Source organism: Camelina sativa, chromosome 5 (genome assembly GCF_000633955.1).
Source record: "Camelina sativa cultivar DH55 chromosome 5, Cs, whole genome shotgun sequence".
Classification (NCBI taxonomy): Eukaryota; Viridiplantae; Streptophyta; class Magnoliopsida; order Brassicales; family Brassicaceae; genus Camelina; species Camelina sativa.
In genome coordinates this window covers 27,639,544-27,660,919 of record NC_025689.1, presented here as the reverse complement: position 1 = coordinate 27,660,919, position 21,376 = coordinate 27,639,544, and the positions used below count along the sequence as shown (strand labels likewise).

The window sequence follows — 21,376 nt, the reverse complement described above, 5'->3', positions numbered from 1 at the left end:
AAATACATTAACTTTTAAATAATTTGAATTTCAAACCTTAACTTCAATTTTTGTACCTTAGCATACCAAAACATGTTTTTTGCTTAACTCTATTTAGTTTCCAAATACATTAACTTTTAAATAATTTGAATTTCAAACCTTAACTTCAATTTTTGTACCTTAGCATACCAAAACATGTTTTTTGCTTAACTCTATTTAGTTTCCAAATACATTAACTTTTAAATAATTTGAATTTCAAACCTTAACTTCAATTTTTGTACCTTAGCATACCAAAACATGTTTTTTGCTTAACTCTATTTAGTTTCCAAATACATTAACTTTTAAATAATTTGAATTTCAAACCTTAACTTCAATTTTTGTACCTTAGCATACCAAAACATGTTTTTTGCTTAACTCTATTTAGTTTCCGTTAAGTCAATCTGACGTGGAATCCACGTGTGCATCAGAACGACATCGTTTTAGTCATTCAAACAAAAGTAAAAAATAAGGTCACATGCAAAGTCAAACACTCTAAAAACTTTTCTGTAACCACTCGGACACACAAATCTATTATATTTTAATGAACAAAGATTTATTATATCCTCTTCTCTCTCTCTCTTTCTCCAAATTCAATCAAAAGCTTCTTTATTTCCTCCAATATTTTTATAGATCTTGCTAAAATTGGATCCGAATTGAGTATATATCCACCCAATTTGTAGAAGAATAGATTCGAGATTTGTTGTGATGTTTAAGTTGACCAAAACCCAATAATTGAACCTATAAATTGAGTAAAACCCTAATTTTTATGATTTGTTATTTACAGCTTTTGAAGATGGGAGATGAAACAGTTGTGATTACGGTACAGAGCGCGTTGAACCTCTTCATCTTCTCATTAACCATAGAGAAATCCAAAAAAAACTGTAGAGAAGATCTTCCCAACACTCGACGTTTACCAGACCATCTTACACCTAATTCCCAAAATCGATCAGATCTTCAGCTACGATTCTACGGTTTGTCTTGTTGCTTTGACTAAAAAAAAAGAGTGGTTAAAGAAGATATATTACAATATTACAATAAATCTATATGTCCGAGTGGTAAATGAAATGTTAATGGGGGCTTAGATTTTGCGGGTTAGAGCCTAGTATGTGACATTATTTGTTTATTTTTATTCGATTAAAATGACGTTGTTTTGAACAAGATGAAGTAACAATGGAGTAAAACGCATTAGTATATTAATATATTTAGATCACAGATCAGTTCTTGCGAAGCACGATGAGGTAATGCATTCCAGGTTTGCAATTCTGGAGACGAGACATCTGTTCGCGCGCCTTGACCTCGACAAGCTTAAAAGCTTTCCTCATGATCTTGGTCCCAAAATGTGCGGTAATGAACGCTCCATAAAAGGCTTTGAAGGAGATGGCCAATATCTTGGGGTCTAAAGGGCCTCGATTGTGAACTTCCCATTCTCCTCAATGATTTGCCTTATCTCGCCTTGTTCCGCAAACTAAATTGAGGTTCTGAAAGTGTCCACCTTTTCTTGCTCGGTCACACCCTTTTTTAAACCAAAAAGAGAAGAAGATAAGTTAGTTAAGTACTTTTGTAATTGTAGGTAATACTTTGAAGATAAAACTATGTTATCTCTACCTGTTTAGCAAGATCACTAAGAAATTCTCCGATAAAATCCATTACTGTTCCTTTAGGTGTCTCGGACATCTTAACTCCGTCTCTTAGACACGAACCTAAAAGCAACATCAAACCCCCAGGAACGAGCTCTTCAGCTCTAACATCCAATAGTTTCTTGGTGTCGATAGAGTATTGGTCAAGATACGCTTTCTTGACAGCTTGGTTAAACCCGGTGCACTGCATGTCTTTGTTCCATAAGGAAGAGTCACGGTCAATGATCCCTTTGGGAATCTTGGAGGTGAAATGGAAGGCGTAACTCATGACTCCGATGTGGAAACTCTCCTTAGGGAGAACACGGTCGAAGAAGGAACCAGGAACTCCGGCGCTATAGTATCTTCTCCCTGGAGGAAGTGTCTTGAAGAGAGTGTTGAAATCATTGAGGGTAAAGTCGTTGAACAAGACTTGAAACTCGATGTTATCCACCGGGCTTTGTCCGGTTTCTCTTTGGTACATTTCTTCTACCGCATCTATTATATTTTGGACTGCCACAAAAGTGTTAGGTCCACTCGCACAACCAAAGTCTGCTACATTGAACCGATTGGATATCAAATCGAGGCTGAGGTTGGCTTAGATTGCCTCGGTCATCTTGTCCTTTGCCGCTTCCAACAACGCTCTCTGTATATAGAGGAGACGGTTAAATACATACATCTTATGAGTTAGGAATACAGAACCTAGCTAACAAAGGAATACAAAATATATGTATTAAAACCTGATACGAAGACTGTTGGTTGTAACTCTCAGGACCATCTCCTCCAATCATGATCCAATCTGGTGTGGTAGTCATAGTGTCTCTCTTTTTTTTTTCTCACTCTTCTTCTCTTGTTTGATGCTTTGGTTTGTGATGAGTGTAGTGATAATTCATGGACGTCTCTATTCCTATTTATAGTAATATTTCTTGTGAGTTTAATATTATCATATTCAACGTAACTTTATGTGGTCTAATAATTATGTAACAGGTAACAACCCGCACTATGTGCAAGATAAATCGATTTAAAGAAAATTATTATAAGTAAAATTATTATCTTAGAATCAATATCTGTTTGTATCAAACATAATATGTAACTAAAGTTTTTTATTTATTTACTTAAAACTGTATTTTTCGTATAAAAAATACGTTTTATCCGTGAAATCTTTGAATGTGTATGAGGTTTTATGGTAGAGAAAATATTGATAAAATGTTACTATTTATTGCAATATGTCTTGTGTGGTTTAAAAATCAAATTCATATCTTCTTATGTTTTATCTTTTAATCACAATAATTTTGCATGTTTCTTATGTAACCATAACAACATATACTAAATTACTCTATAATTTAATTATTTAATTTTATTATATGTTAGTAACAACCGGATTCTAAACTAAATTTTCTGTAGATAATCTAATTTATTAATTTAATATTTTTGATTAGGCTGTTTAAATCATTTGAGTTAGTCGGTTTGTTAATATTTTCTATAAATGACGGATTATTACAAAAAAACATTATGAAAAATAAATGAAATTCCAAAATCAACGTATTCGTGTAAAAATACATTTTACCCGTGAAATATTTGAACATGGTAAAGAAAATATTTATAAAATGTTAAAATTTATGGCAATATATATTTTTGTGTGTTTTAAAAATCAAATTTATATTTATGATTTATCGAGTAACTATAACAATTTTGCATAATCTACTAATCACTTATTTTAAATATATTATGATTTTTTTGGTTACTAAGTTTATTTATAATGATAACGGTTATTGTCTCATTCCTTTTTAATAGCACATAGATGAATATACAATTAGAACATATATTCCTATTCAGTTATCAATATTTCCATTTTTAATAAATAATCACACTAAATGTTGAGATTAATTAGTTTACATATTTAGATATATATAATAATCACACATCATGATATCCCCTATTTTGTTGTCATTTTCATATTTATTTATGAATATATATACATCTATATTTATTGGGAATTAAGTTTCTTTCAATGAGTTGGAGATAATTCAGGGGTAATATAATTCTTTTTATAATCAATTATAATAACTAATGAAATATAGTTATTTAAATTATTATGATAATAATATTAACATAAAAATATCATTTTGTTAATAAATTATATTTTCTTTATTTTTATTAACTTTATATTAATTGATATGTTTTATAGCCCTTTTAGAATATTTTACTTATATTGATTTCAAGAAATCAATATTTATATTAATTTTAAGAAATTAATATAATTTTGGCTTATATATTTGTAAGTAAATTTTAGTGAAATTTTGCCTTACTATTAAATTTGTGTGAGAAATGATAACATATCTAATTATTATTCTGTTAATTGTTTTAAAAATAAATACAATGACATAGAGAAGTAATTAATTAAAACAATTAAGAGGTATTTTGCTAAAAAGTGTCCTGAGCTCTCTGGCGGCGACAAAAAAAAAATTTCTGTAGATAATCTAATTTATTAATTTAATATTTTTGATTAGGCTGTTTAAATCATTTGAGTTACTCGGTTTGTTAATATTTTCTATAAATGACGGATTATTACAAAAAAAACATTATGAAAAATTAATGAAATTTCAAAATCAACGTATTCGTGTAAAAATACATTTTACCCGTGAAATATTTGAACATGGTAAAGAAAATATTTATAAAATGTTAAAATTTATGGCAATATATATTTTCGAAAAAAATTTCCCACAAGAAAATTTGACAAAAAAGTTTCCCACCAAAAATTTTTCCGCCAAAAAAAAATTTACAAAAAAGTTTCCCATCAAAAATTCACCTGCAGATCAATTGGTGGCAACTTGTCTTGTGGGAAGGTTGTTAAAGGGTGAGGACCAGGGTTCGAGGCTCGTCTGGCGCACCAATAACCTATTGGTGGATTTGGATATCCACAGTGATGAGTTAGGATCGATGCCCTGCAGGGCCATCTTGGAGTCTGTTGGGACGGCTAGCGGGAGGCTAGCAGGGTCCACGGATGGTCCGTTGGGGCAGCTAGCGGGGGGCTAGTGGGGTCTGCGGGACGGGTTGTCACATAAATCCAAATCGAACCACCATGTACTTCTCCGTTGACTTTCATAGCATCCCAAATTCCAACCAAATTCCACTACTTCCTCCATTAAGCCTTCATCGGTGGGTCTCATTAATTTGATCAATATCAAGAACCTTCTAGACTCATTCCCGTACAATACTATAACAAGCAAGACATATCTTTTACCACATGTGGTACTCTTTCTCTCCCCCAGACTTATTCTATTTTATCTTCCTTAGAGCTTTGCTTTGTTTTTTTTTTTCTCAAAGTTGTAGGCGAATAATGGAATCATCGGTAATTTACTTACCCCTCGCTTCCAAGCTTTGTATGATCATTTGACTCAAGAGTAGAATAATGAGGTCACATGTAATTTACCTACCTCTCTAAACTGATCAAAATCATCTCATCTTTTATTCTTTTCTTTTTTTAACAAAGCTCTCAGGATTTTTTTTTGTTTTAACATGAATAAGGGAGAGGAGTACCATTTTCTTTTGTAACCTTACTTGTCAGGTATGAACAAGGAGTCAAGCTCTATGAACATCAATCTCCTTGATGAGATAAAAAAAAGTAAAGAAATTACCTCAAGCTTTTATGGATTCTATTGGAAATTCGGATGTCTCTGGTTCACTGGTCAGCCATTGGATTTTTCATTAGTCGGATTTGTACATTCAATCTGCAGCATTAATCAAGCAAGGCAGTACACTAAAAACAAAAATCATAGTTCCCAACAAAATTTTGACTCAATAAAACCATTTTTTTTTGGATTGACGCTCAAAAACAAAAACGTAGTTAGTAACTGCCAAAATAATTCAAAAGAAAAAGGAAAAAGAAAAACCTACCAGTGGGTTGCCTCCTACTAAGTGCTTGTTTTCAGTCATTAGCTTGACTGTGTCGGATCTCAGGCATCCGGTGGATCAGAACATGGCAGTGAATGCTTCCGAGAGAATGTCCTCTTCATCTAAGGGGGTGTGTAGGCAGTATGTGCATAAGATCTGCCAAGGATGTGAGGAACATGACCAGGGCGGGACTGAGGTATGGTTGGCTTTCTTTTAAGTCCTACAAAATCATCAACAGAAGAAACAAGCGTTCTACGATAATCTCGTGGCTTGGTTAACTGCAAAACTGTGTTTGTACCTTTTAAATTCTTATTGATGATAGGAGAAGGTTTAGGAGAAGGACATGCATACCTTGGCCTTACCTGTGGGTTATGGACTGTGGAATGGTGAGATTTCAGCTTTATAATTGGTCTAGGACTTGCAGCTAAGGAATCAACTCGAGAATCTTCGGTTTTGGACAAGTCTGAGCCGATTCTGGAAGGTGTGTCGAGCGATGCAACAGCTGCATTGCCTGCAACTCGTGTTTCATTAACGATTCTGCAGCTTTCCTCAGCAATCCGTGTTTCCATTACAAAAACATCATCTACCAGAAACTTGTCATGTATCATAACCTCATCATGGTCTCTAGTACTGATTAGATGATCTCCACTCCAATCTTCAAGCTTAACAGCTTGCTTACTCACTTTCTCAACAGTCTGCAACTCTTTGTCATACCCAACAGTAATGTCTTAATGAAGTTCTATGAGCATATCATCATCAGAAGCAATTTTCACAGAAAATGTCTGACCATCAATAGTGGGAACCCTTCTCAGCTTGTCCATCTCAAATTTCATAACCAAATCATCTATATTCAGAGCTATGTGTCCCTTCTTAACATCAATGATGGCACCAGCTGTAGCCAAGAAAGAGCGTCCTAAAATGAGAGGATCACTAGGCTCTTTGCCATACTTCAACACCACAAAGTCAGTAGGAATCATGCAATCTCCAATCTGAATCGAAATATCTTCCAAGACACCTTCAGGAATCCTTCTAGATCGATCAGCTAAGATAAGAGAGTTCTTAGTTGATTTGAAATCTGTCATCCCAAGTCTCACAGCAACAGAATGGGGCATCAAGTTAATACTAGAGTCAATATCACAAAGTGAGTGAGGAAACCTTCCTGTGGAGATAGAGCAATCTAACACAAAACTTCCAGGATCTGGTAACTTCTCTCCAATCCTACTCTGAATCACTACACTTACTTCCTTAGAGACAACCACCTCCTGCTTCTTATCCTTCTTCCTCTGTGGAGGCTGCTTCAACAGAGTTGAGCTGACATCCTTTGTAAGCAGTGCTCCTTCCTCAGACTCAAACCATTGGTGACCATTCTCTTGGCATACCGCTTAATCCCAGGAGAAAGGCATCTCAATCATTACTTTGTCCATCAAATCCTTGCATCTAGCTTCTTCAATCTCCTGTTTGGATCTCCTCGGCTTAGGAAAAGGAACCTTCGGTTTATAAGCTTGCTCTGAATCAGATGCTGGAACTCGAAGAGAAACCGGAGCTGTTTGTGGGGTGTGTCGATCGATGCTGATGGTGCATCGATCAATGCTTGGTGGTGATTGTGTCGGTCGATGAATCTGTATATCAGTCGATGCAAGCTCTGCAACCATAGTATCATTGTCTTCTTCCTTCACCAAAATTGCATTACAAGCATGCTTGGGGTTCGACTCTGTTCTTCTAGAAAGAAGTTCCTCTTGTCTTTTAACAGACCCAGCAGTCTAAATAACTTGATTCTCCAGCTTCTTGACATGATTATTTAATTGATATGTCTATATTTTCTCTCCCTTTAGCATATATTTATTGTGCATTTAGCTAGGACAACTGATTGTTTTGCAACATTTTCTAGTCTTTTCTATACACTTTGCATGTCTAGGTAGTTCTTGCATCATCCTTGCATACATTGTGCATTTTAGAGTATTTCAGGTATCTAGGAGACGTTGGGAACACATCGCTCAACATCGTCGTTCGAGTCGCCGTTCGAGCCATCCTCCAAAGCGTCGTTCAGGTCGCCATTCGAGCCATCCTCCAAGGCGTCGTTCGAGTTGCCGTTCAAGTTGTCATTTGAGCCATCCTCCAAGACGTCGTTCGAGTCGCACTACTCTAGTCATTTGAGTCACTCCACTCGAGACACCTCGTTCGATTCCTTCCACCCGAGTGGGATTTAGCTTTTGACGTCTTCATCAAATGTGTAGAGAATTGAGTCATCTTTCCAATGCCGTTTATTTCAAGCCAATCTGAGGTGTGGTTCAAAAATTATCATTGTTTTAGTTGAAGCGTATACATCCAACTCTAGTCGCCACCCGTCGACTCGACCCTCCAGCTCGAGTCGCCACCCGTCGACTCGACCCTCCAGCTCGAGCCGCTGCCCGTCGACTCGACCCCCCTCCGCTCGAGCCAACACCATCACCCACTCGAGCCACTACTCGTTCGCACATGTCAGGAAGACGTTCTGTCTTACACGCTTCAGGAGATTCCGAAACTGACTCTTCATCTTGTCGTTTTAAGTTTTAGGGATTTACATGTTTTTACTATAAATACGTTTTGTTAAGTCTTGGCGGACATCATCTTATCTTTTATCGCATTTTGTTCTGAAGGTCACCTAGCCTCCAAAACTGTTCTGAGACTTTGTTTCTAGATATCTTTTAATACATTGAGTTTTTGCATTTGATTTCTTCTGCAAAGTTGTTCATCTCATTTTTACCTATCTAAGAATGCTTGTTTCAATGTTTTCTGAATTTGTATTGTTGATGATGATTTTCGGATCTGAGTAGTGTGTTAGTTCTTGAGGATGGGATAGATTAGGTGGAGGATCTTAGGATGTAGAGTGTTTAAGCGTTGATTGCATGATTCCCTTCTGGACTAGAGTAAGAAATACTAGTTTCTCTCTGACCAATTGGGACTAGGTTCGAGACATTTCCACACCCAAAAGGTGTTTGATGAAATGTCTGACCAACTAGAGCCAGAGACTTACGTTCCTAGCCTAAGAGATTAGTTGTCTAGGATGTTTGCTGATGTGAATGAACTTATTTGTCTTGCCTGCTTGACCATGTTCCTCTAGCGAGAGCTAGGAATGGAAGTGGTTGAGTCCGAGTAGCTTTTGCCAAGAGATTTGATTAGCTAGGTTGTGATGTTCATTGTTTAGGGATAGTTTGCTTGTGGTATGTTAAACACTCTGTAGACTAGGATACTCCACCGACATCAATTACTCCCATCCTTAGGACTTTTATCTTTTTGATTGATATTACATTCCTGAGACTGTTTCATTTGTTCATGCTTAGAATCTTTTTCAGTTACGCTTATTCTTGCTTGCTTCTTGTCATACATTTTCATTTCTGTTTCTGTGATTCATTTCCGTTTTGTATTTTGATCATCCTAGGATTGTTAGGAAAACACTCTTTTTGAATTGGCTTAACTTGTGACTTCTTTATTGAATCTTGAGTGACTAGCATCATCCCATTTGGATTGACACCTTAAGTACTACAACTACATAAGGTTAATTGAACCTACTAGGAGACACACAAAAATCCTAGTATCAATTTAGCGCCGTTGCCATTTGGGATTCGTTTTGCTACATTTCAGATTTCAAGTTTTGCAAGATTAAGTTCTGTTACACTTATCATTCTGGGTACTGACTTGCTTTGGTTGTCTGCTTGTTTGTTTTGCATCTCAGGTACCTGTTGATTGCAACCTTGCATGCACACCAGATCAAGAGGGCTTCAGAATCTCCTTCTTGTTATCGACGAAATCAATCGGTTACAACGCCCACGACAAACTCGTACTCCCACTGATCATCCCGTACCAGTCACTATGGAACAACAGAATGAACCACATTCAGGACCGCAAAACATTGCTGTTGGGGATGCACCAAACACTCATACTCAGCATGCTGGAATCGTCCCTCCCGCCGTGCAGAACAACAACTTCGAGATCAAAAGTGGTCTGATCACCATGATCTAAGGAAACAAGTTTCACGAGTTGCCTATGGAGGATCCACTCGACCACTTGGACGAGTTCGACCGTCTTTGCAGTTTCACCAAGATCAACGGCGTGAGTGAGGATGGTTACAAGTTGTGCCTCTTCCCTTTCTCCCTGGGAGACAAGGCTCATCAATGGGAGAAAAACCTTTCCAAGGGATCAATCACCACCTGGGATGGTTGCAAGAAAGCATTCTTGGTCAAGTTTTTCTCAAACTCCAGAACAGCACGTCTCAGGAATGAGATTTCCAGCTTCACTCAAAAGAGCTCAGAATCATTCTGTGAAGCATGGGAGCGTTTCAAGGGTTACCATAGCCAGTGTCCACACCATGGTTTCAGCAACGAGTCGTTGCTAAGCACTCTATACCGTGGTGTACTTCCAAAAATCCGCATGCTGCTTGACACTGCTTCTAACGGTAATTTCTTGAACAAAGACGTTGATGAAGGATGGCAATTGGATGAGAATCTCGCCCAGTCAGACGGCAACTACAATGAGGACTATGACTGCACAGTTCGCTGCGACGTTGGGTCTGAGGAGAAGTATAAGAAAGACCTCAAGAATGTCAATGAGAAGCTTGACTGTATCTTGTTAAGCCAGCAGAGGAGCGTCCACTTTGTATCTGAGGATGACCCTTTCCAAGTTCCAGATGGAGAGGGCGAGCAGACTGAGGAGATCAGCTATGTTCAGAATCAGGGTGGATACAACAAAGGTTACACCCCCTACAAGACGAACCCCAATTTGTCTTACCAAAGTACCAATGTTGCTAATCCACAAGATCAGGTGTACCCGCCTCAACAACAACAGCAAGGTCAACAAAAACCTTTTGTGCCTTACAATCCGGATTTGCTCCAAAACAACAGTTCCAGCAGGGTTACCAAGCTCCCTCAGGACCACCTTCAGGATTCCACCCTTAACCAGTTCAGCCTACTCCAACCCCAGATCAAGAAATGAAGCAGATGATGCAACAACTTCTTCAGGGCCAAGCTAGCGGTTCCATGGATACTACAAAGAAGTTCGCTGACCTTAGTCAGAGGATGGAATGCTCCTACAATGATCTGAACGTCAAATTCAAAGCTCTGAATTCGATGATAAGGTACATGGAAGGCCAATCCGCTTCTACTTCTGCCCCAAAGCCTGGCCAATTCCCAAGAAAGGCTGTTCAGAACCCCAAGGAGTTTGCCAATGCCATTACGCTACGAAGTGGGGAAACATTGCCTCCCAGGCAAGGAGTTCCAGACGTCACTGGGGTCAGTGAGGGATTAGATGGGGAGGATTTTGTTCAGGATGATGTTCAGATGGAGAACCCCATTGTGGCAGTCAAAGATCCAATCGAGCCAGTGAAGCAGTCCGAACCTGAAGCTGTTAAGGAACCCGTTGTTCCTGATGACAAACCCGCGAGATTCATACCTCCACCGTACAAGCCTCCTCTACCATTTCCGGTGAGTTTTAAGAAGCAACTTACTGAGAAATACAAAGCTATGTTCGAACAACAAGTCAAGGAGATTGAGTTGAGGATGCCATTGCTAGATGCATTCGCACTTCTTCCTCACTACCAGAAATTTCTCAAGGACCTAGTAATGGAGAGATCAAAAGAGGTTCAAGGCATGGTGGTACTGAGTCTTGAGTGCAGTGAAATCATCCAGAAGAAGGTTGTACCCAAGAAGCTCAAAAATCCTGGATCATTCACTCTACCCTGCTCCATTGGACCTATGTCTTTTGAGAGGTGCTTATGTGATCTTGGCGCTTCAGTGAATCTGATGCCATTCTCTATGGCTAAGAGGTTGGGTTTCACAAGGTTTAAGGGATGCGACATCTCCCTCATCCTTGCAGATAGATCAGTGAGACTTCCACATGGTATCTTAGAGGACTTATCTGTCAGGATCAGAGATGTGGAAGTGCCAACCGACTTTGTGGTTCTGGAGATGGATGAAGAACCAAAAGATCCTCTGATCTTAGGAAGACCGTTCCTAGCGACTGCTGGAGCCATCATTGATGTCAGAAATGGCAAGATTGACATCAATCTGGGCGACGACTTCACTATGAAGTTTGACATCAAGGATACCTTGAAGAAGCCAACGATAGGAGGACAAGTCTTCTACATTGAAGAGATGGATAAATTGGCTGATGAGTTGTTGGAGGAACTAGCTGAGGAGGATCATCTCAAGACTGCTTTGACCAAGGGTGGAGAAGAAGGGTTCCTGCATGGGGAGACCACTTGTTACAAAAATCTGCTAGATTCCCACAAAGAAACAGATTACAAAAATCTGCAGTTGAGACAGAGAGTTTAGAACGTGATATCTCCCACTCGACCGACGTCAAGACCCGACTTGAGACACCGATGTCCCGATCGATCGAGTCGCACCCCTCTCACTCGACCGCGATCATTCCAGACTCCCNTCTGTCAGGATCAGAGATGTGGAAGTGCCAACCGACTTTGTGGTTCTGGAGATGGATGAAGAACCAAAAGATCCTCTGATCTTAGGAAGACCGTTCCTAGCGACTGCTGGAGCCATCATTGATGTCAGAAATGGCAAGATTGACATCAATCTGGGCGACGACTTCACTATGAAGTTTGACATCAAGGATACCTTGAAGAAGCCAACGATAGGAGGACAAGTCTTCTACATTGAAGAGATGGATAAATTGGCTGATGAGTTGTTGGAGGAACTAGCTGAGGAGGATCATCTCAAGACTGCTTTGACCAAGGGTGGAGAAGAAGGGTTCCTGCATGGGGAGACCACTTGTTACAAAAATCTGCTAGATTCCCACAAAGAAACAGATTACAAAAATCTGCAGTTGAGACAGAGAGTTTAGAACGTGATATCTCCCACTCGACCGACGTCAAGACCCGACTTGAGACACCGATGTCCCGATCGATCGAGTCGCACCCCTCTCACTCGACCGCGATCATTCCAGACTCCCATGCTGACGACTGGTCGGAACTGAAAGCTCCAAAGGTAGAACTCAAAACTCTTCCTTCCGGGCTCAGGTACGTTTTTCTGGGAACCAATTCTACTTATCCTGTCATAGTGAATGCTAGGTTGAGTGATGATGAATTGGGGTTGCTAGTAACTGAGCTAAAAAAGTTTAGAAAGGCTATAGGTTATTGTTTAGATGATATCAAAGGAATCTCACCTAGTCTTTGCACACATAGGATCAATCTTGAAAATGAGTCTTATGCTAGTATTGAACCCCAAAGAAGATTGAACCCTAATCTGAAAGAGGTAGTTAAGAAAGAAATCCGAAAACTACTTGATGTTGGAGTTATCTATCCTATCTCTGATAGTACTTGGGTATCTCCAGTGCACTGTGTACCTAAAAAAGGAGGAATCACTGTCATCAAAAATGAAAAAAATGAGCTAATCCCAACTAGGACCATCACAGGACATAGGATGTGCATTGATTATATGAAGTTGAATGCTGTTTCTAGGAAGGAGTATTTTCCTCTACCTTTCATTGATCAAATGTTGGAAAGACTAGCTAGTCATCCTTATTACTGTTTCCTTGATGGGTATATTGGATTCTTCCAAATCCCTATCCACCCAAATGATCAGGAAAAGACAACTTTTACTTGTCCCTATGGCACTTTTGCCTATAGACGCATGCTATTTGGTTTGTGCAATGCTCCTGCCACCTTTAAGAGGTGCATGACTTCAATTTTCTCGGATTTAATTGAGGAGTCAGTGGAAGTGTTTATGGACGACTTCTCTGTATACGGTTCCACTTTCTCCTCCTGTTTGTTGAATCTATGCAGGATATTGACGCGATGTGAGGAGACGAACCTGGTGCTGAACTGGGAGAAATGCCACTTCATGGTTGAAGAAGGTATCGTTCTCGGACACAAGATTTCTGAGAAATGAATTGAGGTTGACAAAGGTAAGATTGAGGTCATGGTTCAACTTCAACCGCCTAAGAAAGTGAAGGACATCAGAAGTTTTCTGGGACATGCTGGGTTTTACAGGAGATTCATTAAGGACTTCTCAAAAATTGCAAGACCTTTGACAAGGTTGATGTGCAAGGAAGTTGAGTTCGAATTTGATGCAGCGTGCTTGGAAGCTTTCAGCAAGATCAAGGAGGCCTTGGTTTCGGCACCCACAGTTCAAGCTCCGAATTGGGATCATCCGTTTGAGATTATGTGTGACGCTTCAGACTTTGCAGTTGGAGCTGTTCTGGGACAGCGTATTGACAAGAAGCTTCATGTCATCTACTACGCGAGTCGCACCTTGGACGAGACTCAGGGAAGGTATGCTACCACAGAGAAGGAACTCCTAGCAGTTGTGTTTGCATTCGAAAAATTCAGGAGTTATCTTGTGGGTTTGAAGGTCATTGTGTATACCGATCATGCTGCTTTGAGACACATCTACTCGAAGAAGGATACCAAACCGAGACTGTTGAGATGGATCATGCTTCTTCAGGAGTTTGACATGGAGATAGTTGACAAGAAAGGAATAGAAAATGGAGTTGCAGACCACTTGTCAAGGATGAGGACTGAAGATACTATTCCAATAGGTGACTCAATGCCTGAGGAACAACTTCTGGTCGCCCAGGTTTGCGAGCAGATGCATGACACCAGGGTTGAGAACCTAAAAATCAACTGTATGGCGATCACTTCGGATATTGCACCATTGTATGCTGATTTCGTGAATTACAAGGTCTGTGGAAAAGTTCCTGATGACATGGATCCCTACAGGAAGAAGAAGTTTTTCAGAGAGGTCAATCACTACTTCAGGGATGAACCCTATCTATACAAGAGAGGTTCTAACGGTCTGTTCAAAAGATGCATAGCAGAAGGGGAAGTACAGGGAGTGCTTGAGCACTATCATGGCTCCACCTATGGAGGTCACTTTGCCACGCTCAAGACAGCTCAGAAGGTTTTTCAAGCAGGTCTCTGGTGGCCAACCTTGTTCAAGGACGCTCACAGTTTCATCACTATGTGTGATGCTTGTCAAAGAATGGGCAACATCACAAGGAGGAACGAGATGCCCCAGAATCCGATCCTGGAAGTAGAGATATTTAACGTTTGGGGGATAGACTTCATGGGACCTTTCAATCCTCCATCAAATGGTAATGTCTATATTCTGGTGGCAGTTGATTATGTTTCTAAGTGGGTTGAAGCCATTGCCAGTCATACCAATGCTCACAAGGTCGTTTTGAAGTTGTTCAAGAGTATAATCTTTCCAAGGTATGGGATACCCAGAGCAGTGATCAGTGATGGTGGAACTGACTTCGTCAACAAGGTGTTTGAAGGTATGCTGAAGAAGTATGGGGTCAAGCACAAGGTGTCTACCGTGTATCACCTTCAGACTAGCGGACAGGTTGAAGTCTCGAATAAGCATATCAAGGGTATCTTGTCAAGGATTGTTCGGGTTTCGAAGAAAGATTGGTCTGTCAAGTTCGACGAGACTCTCTGGGCGTATAGGACGGCTTTCAAAACGTCAATAGGAAGAACACAATTTCAGTTGATATATGGTAAAGCATGTCATCTCCCTGTAGAGGTTGAGTACAAGGCGCTTTGGGCTATCAAGTTGCTGAAGTTGGATATTGATACAGCTCAGGCTAAGAGGACTCTCGACCTACATGAATTGGAAGAAATCAGACTTGATGCTTATGAGAGCTCAAAGATTTACAAAGAGAGAACCAAGAATTTTCATGATAAGAAAATTGTTGTCAAGGAGCTCAAGGCTGGAGATCAGGTTCTGCTTTTCAACTCTAAACTTAAGTTATTTCCTGGGAAGCTTAAGTCTAGGTGGTCTAGGCCTTTTGACGTCAAGGAAGTTCTGCCATTCGGAGCCATCACTCTTCTGAACAAGGATGGTAGTGAATTCACTGTAAATGGTCGGAGAGTCAAGAAATATTTAGCTGATCAAGTCCAACCAGAGGGGTCTTCTGTGCTCCTCTATGAACCCCCAAAAGCCTAAAAAGCTGAAAAGTCAAGCTAGGGACTTTAAACAAGCTCACTTGGGAGGAAGTCCCAAAGGTATCTCTGTAAATACAATTTAGGATCTTGTGTTTTTAATTTTTGTTTTCATTTTCTCCTGTTCAGGAACCCACAAAAGGGAGTATGGCCAACTAAAGTGGAAAAAGAAAAAAATACAAATAGCAGAGTGTTGGGTTTTGCAGACATAGAATGAAGCAATAGAAGAGGAGCTCTCGTGAAACTCTTTCCGACGACTCGACCTCACCCCCACTCAATCGACGATGAAGCAGAGCTGCTCTCGGAACCAACCAGTACCCCCACTCGATCGACGACAAAGCGGAGCTGCTCCCGGAACCAACCAGTACCCCTACTCGATCGACGACGAAGCGGAGCAGCTCTCGGAATCAACCATCATCTCACTCGATCCGCCGTCGCGAGCACCGACTCCTTCTTCTACTACTGAGGTACTCCAACATTTCCTTTGTATATACCATATCATCCTTGCATTTGTTTCTATTATGATTCTCAAATCCTACTTCAAATTTTTCTTACACAGGGGCTGTGTAATTTAAGTTTGGGGAAGGGTTTGAGATGATGTTTCTGATGATGCTTTCTGTGATTTTTATTTCAAATTTTTGCATCATATCATGATTGAGTCTACATTCATCTATTTGCATAGAAAAGCCATAAAAATTTTCACAAAAACAGAATGTTCATGTAGTTTGCATTTGCATATTAGGATTGAGTCTAGTGTTGTTCATTTAGGAATGTTGCATTTAGCATAGGGGTTGATGATGATTGTAACCTTGTTAGCATGTTGGATTCAATAGGATAGGATCAAGGCCCTTGTTCTTAATTCTTTGATGCTTGTTGATTGAACTTGTAAATTTAAGATTGAAGCATGTTTTGAATTGATATCATTCACTATCTACCTGAACCTAATCCTGACTTGCAATTATCCTGTTATGCATTGAAGTTGAACTCATGGATACCATATACATACTTGGATTGTCTTTCACATTTTTACCACCCTTGTCGATCCAAGTAGCTGATTCCCATCTTTGGAACAGTTCCCCGCACCCTTAACCAACCGTTCTTTCAAGCCAATTGTATTCTTGAATGTCAGGCCTTTTTCCGAGTTGAGCTTGTTAGAAAGTGTTAGGTTCTAACCGACAAGAGTAGGATCCTGTGTAGTTCTAGTTCGCGTTATCCGGACTAGTAGGACTAGGTGAGAACTCGATTTTGGGTATTGGGTATGGATTTGTGCAGAAAAGTGAAGTGTAAAAAGAAAGTAAAGGGTAGAAAGTCTTTAGGAGGGGGATATGTTTTCAAGGTTTACAAGTCTAGTAAAGGATTTGGGTTGAGCAAAATAATGAGTTATTGGTTCTGGGCATAAAACGAAAACATTAGACAAAGAAAAGAAAGTAAAATATTTAAGATGTCTAGATTCCTTAGAAGGAAAGAAAAAGAACCTTACTGATAATAAAGATTTCCCAATCCGCTAGAATGATAAGAAGTGAACTCCTCCTAAGACCAAGTGTAAAGAATGAAAGAATGGGTTTGAGACAACGTTTGTGATGAAGGGTAGAACCAACTTCGGTTTGGAATGTTCTTTGGGTAGACAGGGCGCTGCTCTTGTATATACCAGTTTATTTCAACCTTTAGCCTTCTCTTAAGCTCAACTCCTTTTTGTGAGAGAACCTTGTTCTGAATTGATGAAACCACTTGAGAAGGAGACCATCTAAGTCTCTAACCTTTTACCCTAGCCAAATGAGTTCAACGACATTGCTTAGCTCGATTCACGGTTCTCTATTAATGAATGTTAAAGGGAATAATTGATAGGATTGCATGTGTAGGAAAAAAAATATATAGAGTTCCTTCACCATGCATCATAGAACTAAAAACAAGGACCTTGATTCTAACTATTTTATTTAGCATGTTTTAGGTTCTGAGACCCCATCTTCACACATCTCTTCCATACTCTATTCTTGATTGTTTGCTTAAGGGCAAGGAAATAATAAGTTTGGGGAGTTGATATGTCTATATTTTGCCTCCCTTTAGCATATATTTATCGTGCATTTAGCTAGGACAACCGATTGTTTTGCAACATTTTCTAGTCTTTTCTATACACTTTGTATGTCTAGGTAGTCTTGCATCATTCTTGCATACATTGTGCATTTTGGAGTATTTCAGGTATCTAGGATACGTTGGGAACACATCGCTCAGCATCGTCGTTCGAGTCGCTGTTTGAGTAGCCGTTCGAGCCATCCTCCAAGGCTTCGTTCGAGTCGCCGTTCGAGCCATCCTCTAAGGCGTCGTTTGAGTCGCCGTTCGAGTCGTCGTTCGAGCCATCATCCAAGACGTCGTTCGAGTCGCACCACTTTAGTCGTTTGAGTCACTCCACTCGAGACACCTCGTTTGAGTCATTCCACCCGAGTGGGATTTAGCTTTTGACGTCTTCATCAAAGTTGTAGAGATTTGAGTCATCTTTCCAATTCCGTTTATTTCAAGCCAATCTAAGGTGTGGTTCAAACTTTATCATCGTTTTAGTGGAAGCGTATACATCCAGCTCGAGTCGCCACCCGTCGACTCGACCCTCCAGCTCGAGTCGCCACCCGTCGACTCGACCCTCCAGCTCGAGCCGCTGCCCGTCGACTCGACCCCCTTCCACTCGAGCCAACACCATCACCCACTTGAGCCATTAATCGTTCGCACATGTCAGGAAGACGTTCCGTCTTACACGCTTCAGGAGATTCCCAAACCGACTCTTCATCTTGTCGTTTTAAGTTTTAGGGATTTACATGTTTTTACTATAAATACGTTTTGTTAAGTCTTGGCGGACATCATTTTATCTTTTATCGCATTTTGTTCTGAAGGTTTCACCTAGCCTCCAAAACTGTTCTGAGACTTTGTATCCAGATATCTTTTAATAAATTGAGTTTTTGTATTTGATTTCTTCTGCAAAGTTGTTCATCTCATTTTTACCTATCTAAGAATGCTTGTTTCAATGTTTTCTGAATTTGTATTGTTGATGATGATTTTCGGATCTGAGTAGTGTGTTAGTTCTTGAGGATGGGATAGATTTGGTGGAGGATCTTAGGATGTAGAGTGTTTAAGCGTTGATTGCATGATTCCCTTCTGGACTAGAGTGAGAAATACTAGTTTCTCTCTGATCAATTGGGACTATGTTCGAGACATTTTCACACCCAAAAGGTGTTTGATGAAATGTCTGACCAACTAGTGCCAGAGACTTACGTTCCTAGCCTAAGAGATTAGTTGTCTAGGATGTTTGTTTACGTGAATGAACTTGTTTGTCTTGCCTGCTCGACCATGTGCCTCTAGCGAGAGCTAGGTATGGAAGTGGTTGAGTCTGAGTAGCTTTTGCCAAGAGATTGGATTAGCTAGGTTGTGATGTTCATTGTTTATGGATAATTTGCTTGTGGTATGTTAAACACTCTGTAGACTAGGATACTCCATCAACATCAATTACTCCATCCTTAGGACTTTTATCTTTTTGATTGATATTACATTCCCAAGACTGTTTCATTTGTTCATGCTTAGAATCGTTTTCGGTTTCGCTTATTCTTCCTTGCTTCTTGTCATACATTTTTGTTTATGTTTCTGTGACTCATTTTCGTTTTGTATTTTGACCATCCTAGGATTGTTAGAAAAACACTCTTTTTGAATTGGCTTAACTTGTGACTTCTAACATTTACAGACACAACTGTATAGATCTCTTCTGTAAAGTATATATGACCTTCACAACAATATATTTCTATCATCAATCTCCCAGGGGCTTGAACTTTCCTCTGAGTTCCAAGAAGATTCAATAAGAGGTACTGTAGGAATTTGCTGCAAAACAGGTCTAGGTGGCACTTCAAGAGTATCCAAGCTTCCTTCCATCATCTCTACTACTCTATTCATCGGTGGACGGTTTGATGGGGAAGACTGAATACACCACAAACCCACCAATGTCATCTTCTTTGCTAGCTCCTCTTCTTCGTTGCCGATTCCAACCTCGATATACTTTCCAATGTCTCCCTTATCAAGATCCTTATTGTCTGCCTTTTCAAGATCCTTATAGATCCATTCTGGAAAGTACATGGAGCTTGCATTAGAGGCAGAGGTGTGACCAAATCTTTCTTTCTTCCTTGCACCCATCATTTCAAAGACCAACATCCCATAGCTATACACATCAGACTTGTGAGAAACACTCCCGTAAGCTCGAGAGATCATCTCTGGTGCAATGTATCCTATTGTACCTCTTGTTTCTACCATTGACAAGATGCTCTCCTTCTTCTCACACAGTTTAGCAAGTCCGAAATCAGAAACTTTGGGGGAAGGATTATCATCCAACAGCACATTCTGAGGTTTAATGTCGAAATGCACAATCCTTGTTTTACAGCCATAATGCAAATATTCTAGACCACGAGCTACTCCTAGCGCGATCTCATACAATGTCGTTAAATCCAAAGTCATTAACGCTTTTTCCGATATGAACTTATCCAACGACCCATTCTCCAAAAACTCATATATAATTGCTCTTCTTGAACCTTCAGAGCAGAATCCAAGAAGGGAAACAATGTTAACATGAGATGTTTGGCTCATGCTAGAAACTTCATTGATGAAGTCTTCACTATTATTACCCTTTGATTCTTTCAAAACTTTCACCGCAACCATACGACCATCACAAAGGGTTCCTTTATAAACAATTCCAAATCCGCCTCTCCCAATCACTTCAGCAAATGACTTTGTAATTTTCTTCACTTGCGCGTAAGTATAATGTTTCAGTGGAATTAGAGCCTTTAGCTTCTCTTGTCTCCGATCATCTGACGTTTTTATTTTTCTGAATATTTGGACTTTGCAACACGGACACAATAACACCAGGCATGCAATTATTCCTACTACTGTACACAAAACTGTAACAAAAGAAAAAAACAGAGGAAATCTTTGATTAGTAACTCTTTTTGACCGAAGCAATTTGGAATATCTCTGGGCACCAAACTTACCTATGAGAAGGCCAATGATCAAAAAAACTGTAGAACAATTGAAAAGGAAAATTTTATCAGCATATATATAAATACATTTTGAAACGAAACAAACATTGACTTAAATATAATAAAATCAGTCACACCAAGAAAGAGTTAAGCACCTATTGGATACCGGAACAACCGAAACATGGGTCCTACAACAACCAGAAACAAAGTCAGTTGGAGTTTAAGACAGAGCTTTGAAACTATAGGTTGAAGATAACTTACCATTCAATGAAAAATCATCGCATTGGTAGTCTTGAGGTCCATTTTTACAATAGCAAACAAACACGCTTGAGTTCTGATTATATACACAAGAACCGCCGGAAAATACACACATGGAACAATTCGAGTTAACTTCAAGCTCGAAACCTTGTTCAAGAGCCATCTTGAGATTATTTGAATTTGGACTTCTCTGAAGGGTGTTTAACGCTGGTCCAGATGCAGGAACACTGACTTTTTTTTTGCACATTCCCCTTAAGTTGTTTAAAACGCCTCGAAACCTGTCAAGTAAAGGTGACGAGAGGTTTCTCGTTACATAGTAGCTTCTTCCGCCATCACAGACAAACTCTCCAATGAAGCTAGTAGTAGAAATAACAGATGAGTTTAGTTGGCATTCGTAATATAATGTTAGCAGCTCTGTGTCAGCACTGAAGGGAAGGACATTTTCGATGAGTGGCTCATTTAGTGGGTTTGAGGGACAAAGATCGCCGATATAATCTGATCTGGCTAGCCTTATGATAGAAGAGTCATAGCTCATATTTAAGATTCTGAACTTCACTGAGGCGATATTAAGCTCTGCCAATTCTCCTCTACAGTCGAGTTTGAAGTCAGGGTGACCACAGTATTCTCTGCCAGGTATCCAAAAGGGGTAGTAGAGATCTCGC

At 39.5% G+C, this 21,376-nt stretch overlaps 2 pseudogenes; one reads left to right on the top strand and one right to left on the bottom strand.

Moving 5' to 3' along the window:
* LOC104789638 overlaps positions 1 to 21,376 on the top strand; it is a 96,371-nt pseudogene that overhangs the window by 28,335 nt on the left and 46,660 nt on the right.
* Positions 1,217 to 2,462, bottom strand: LOC104787695 (annotated as a pseudogene).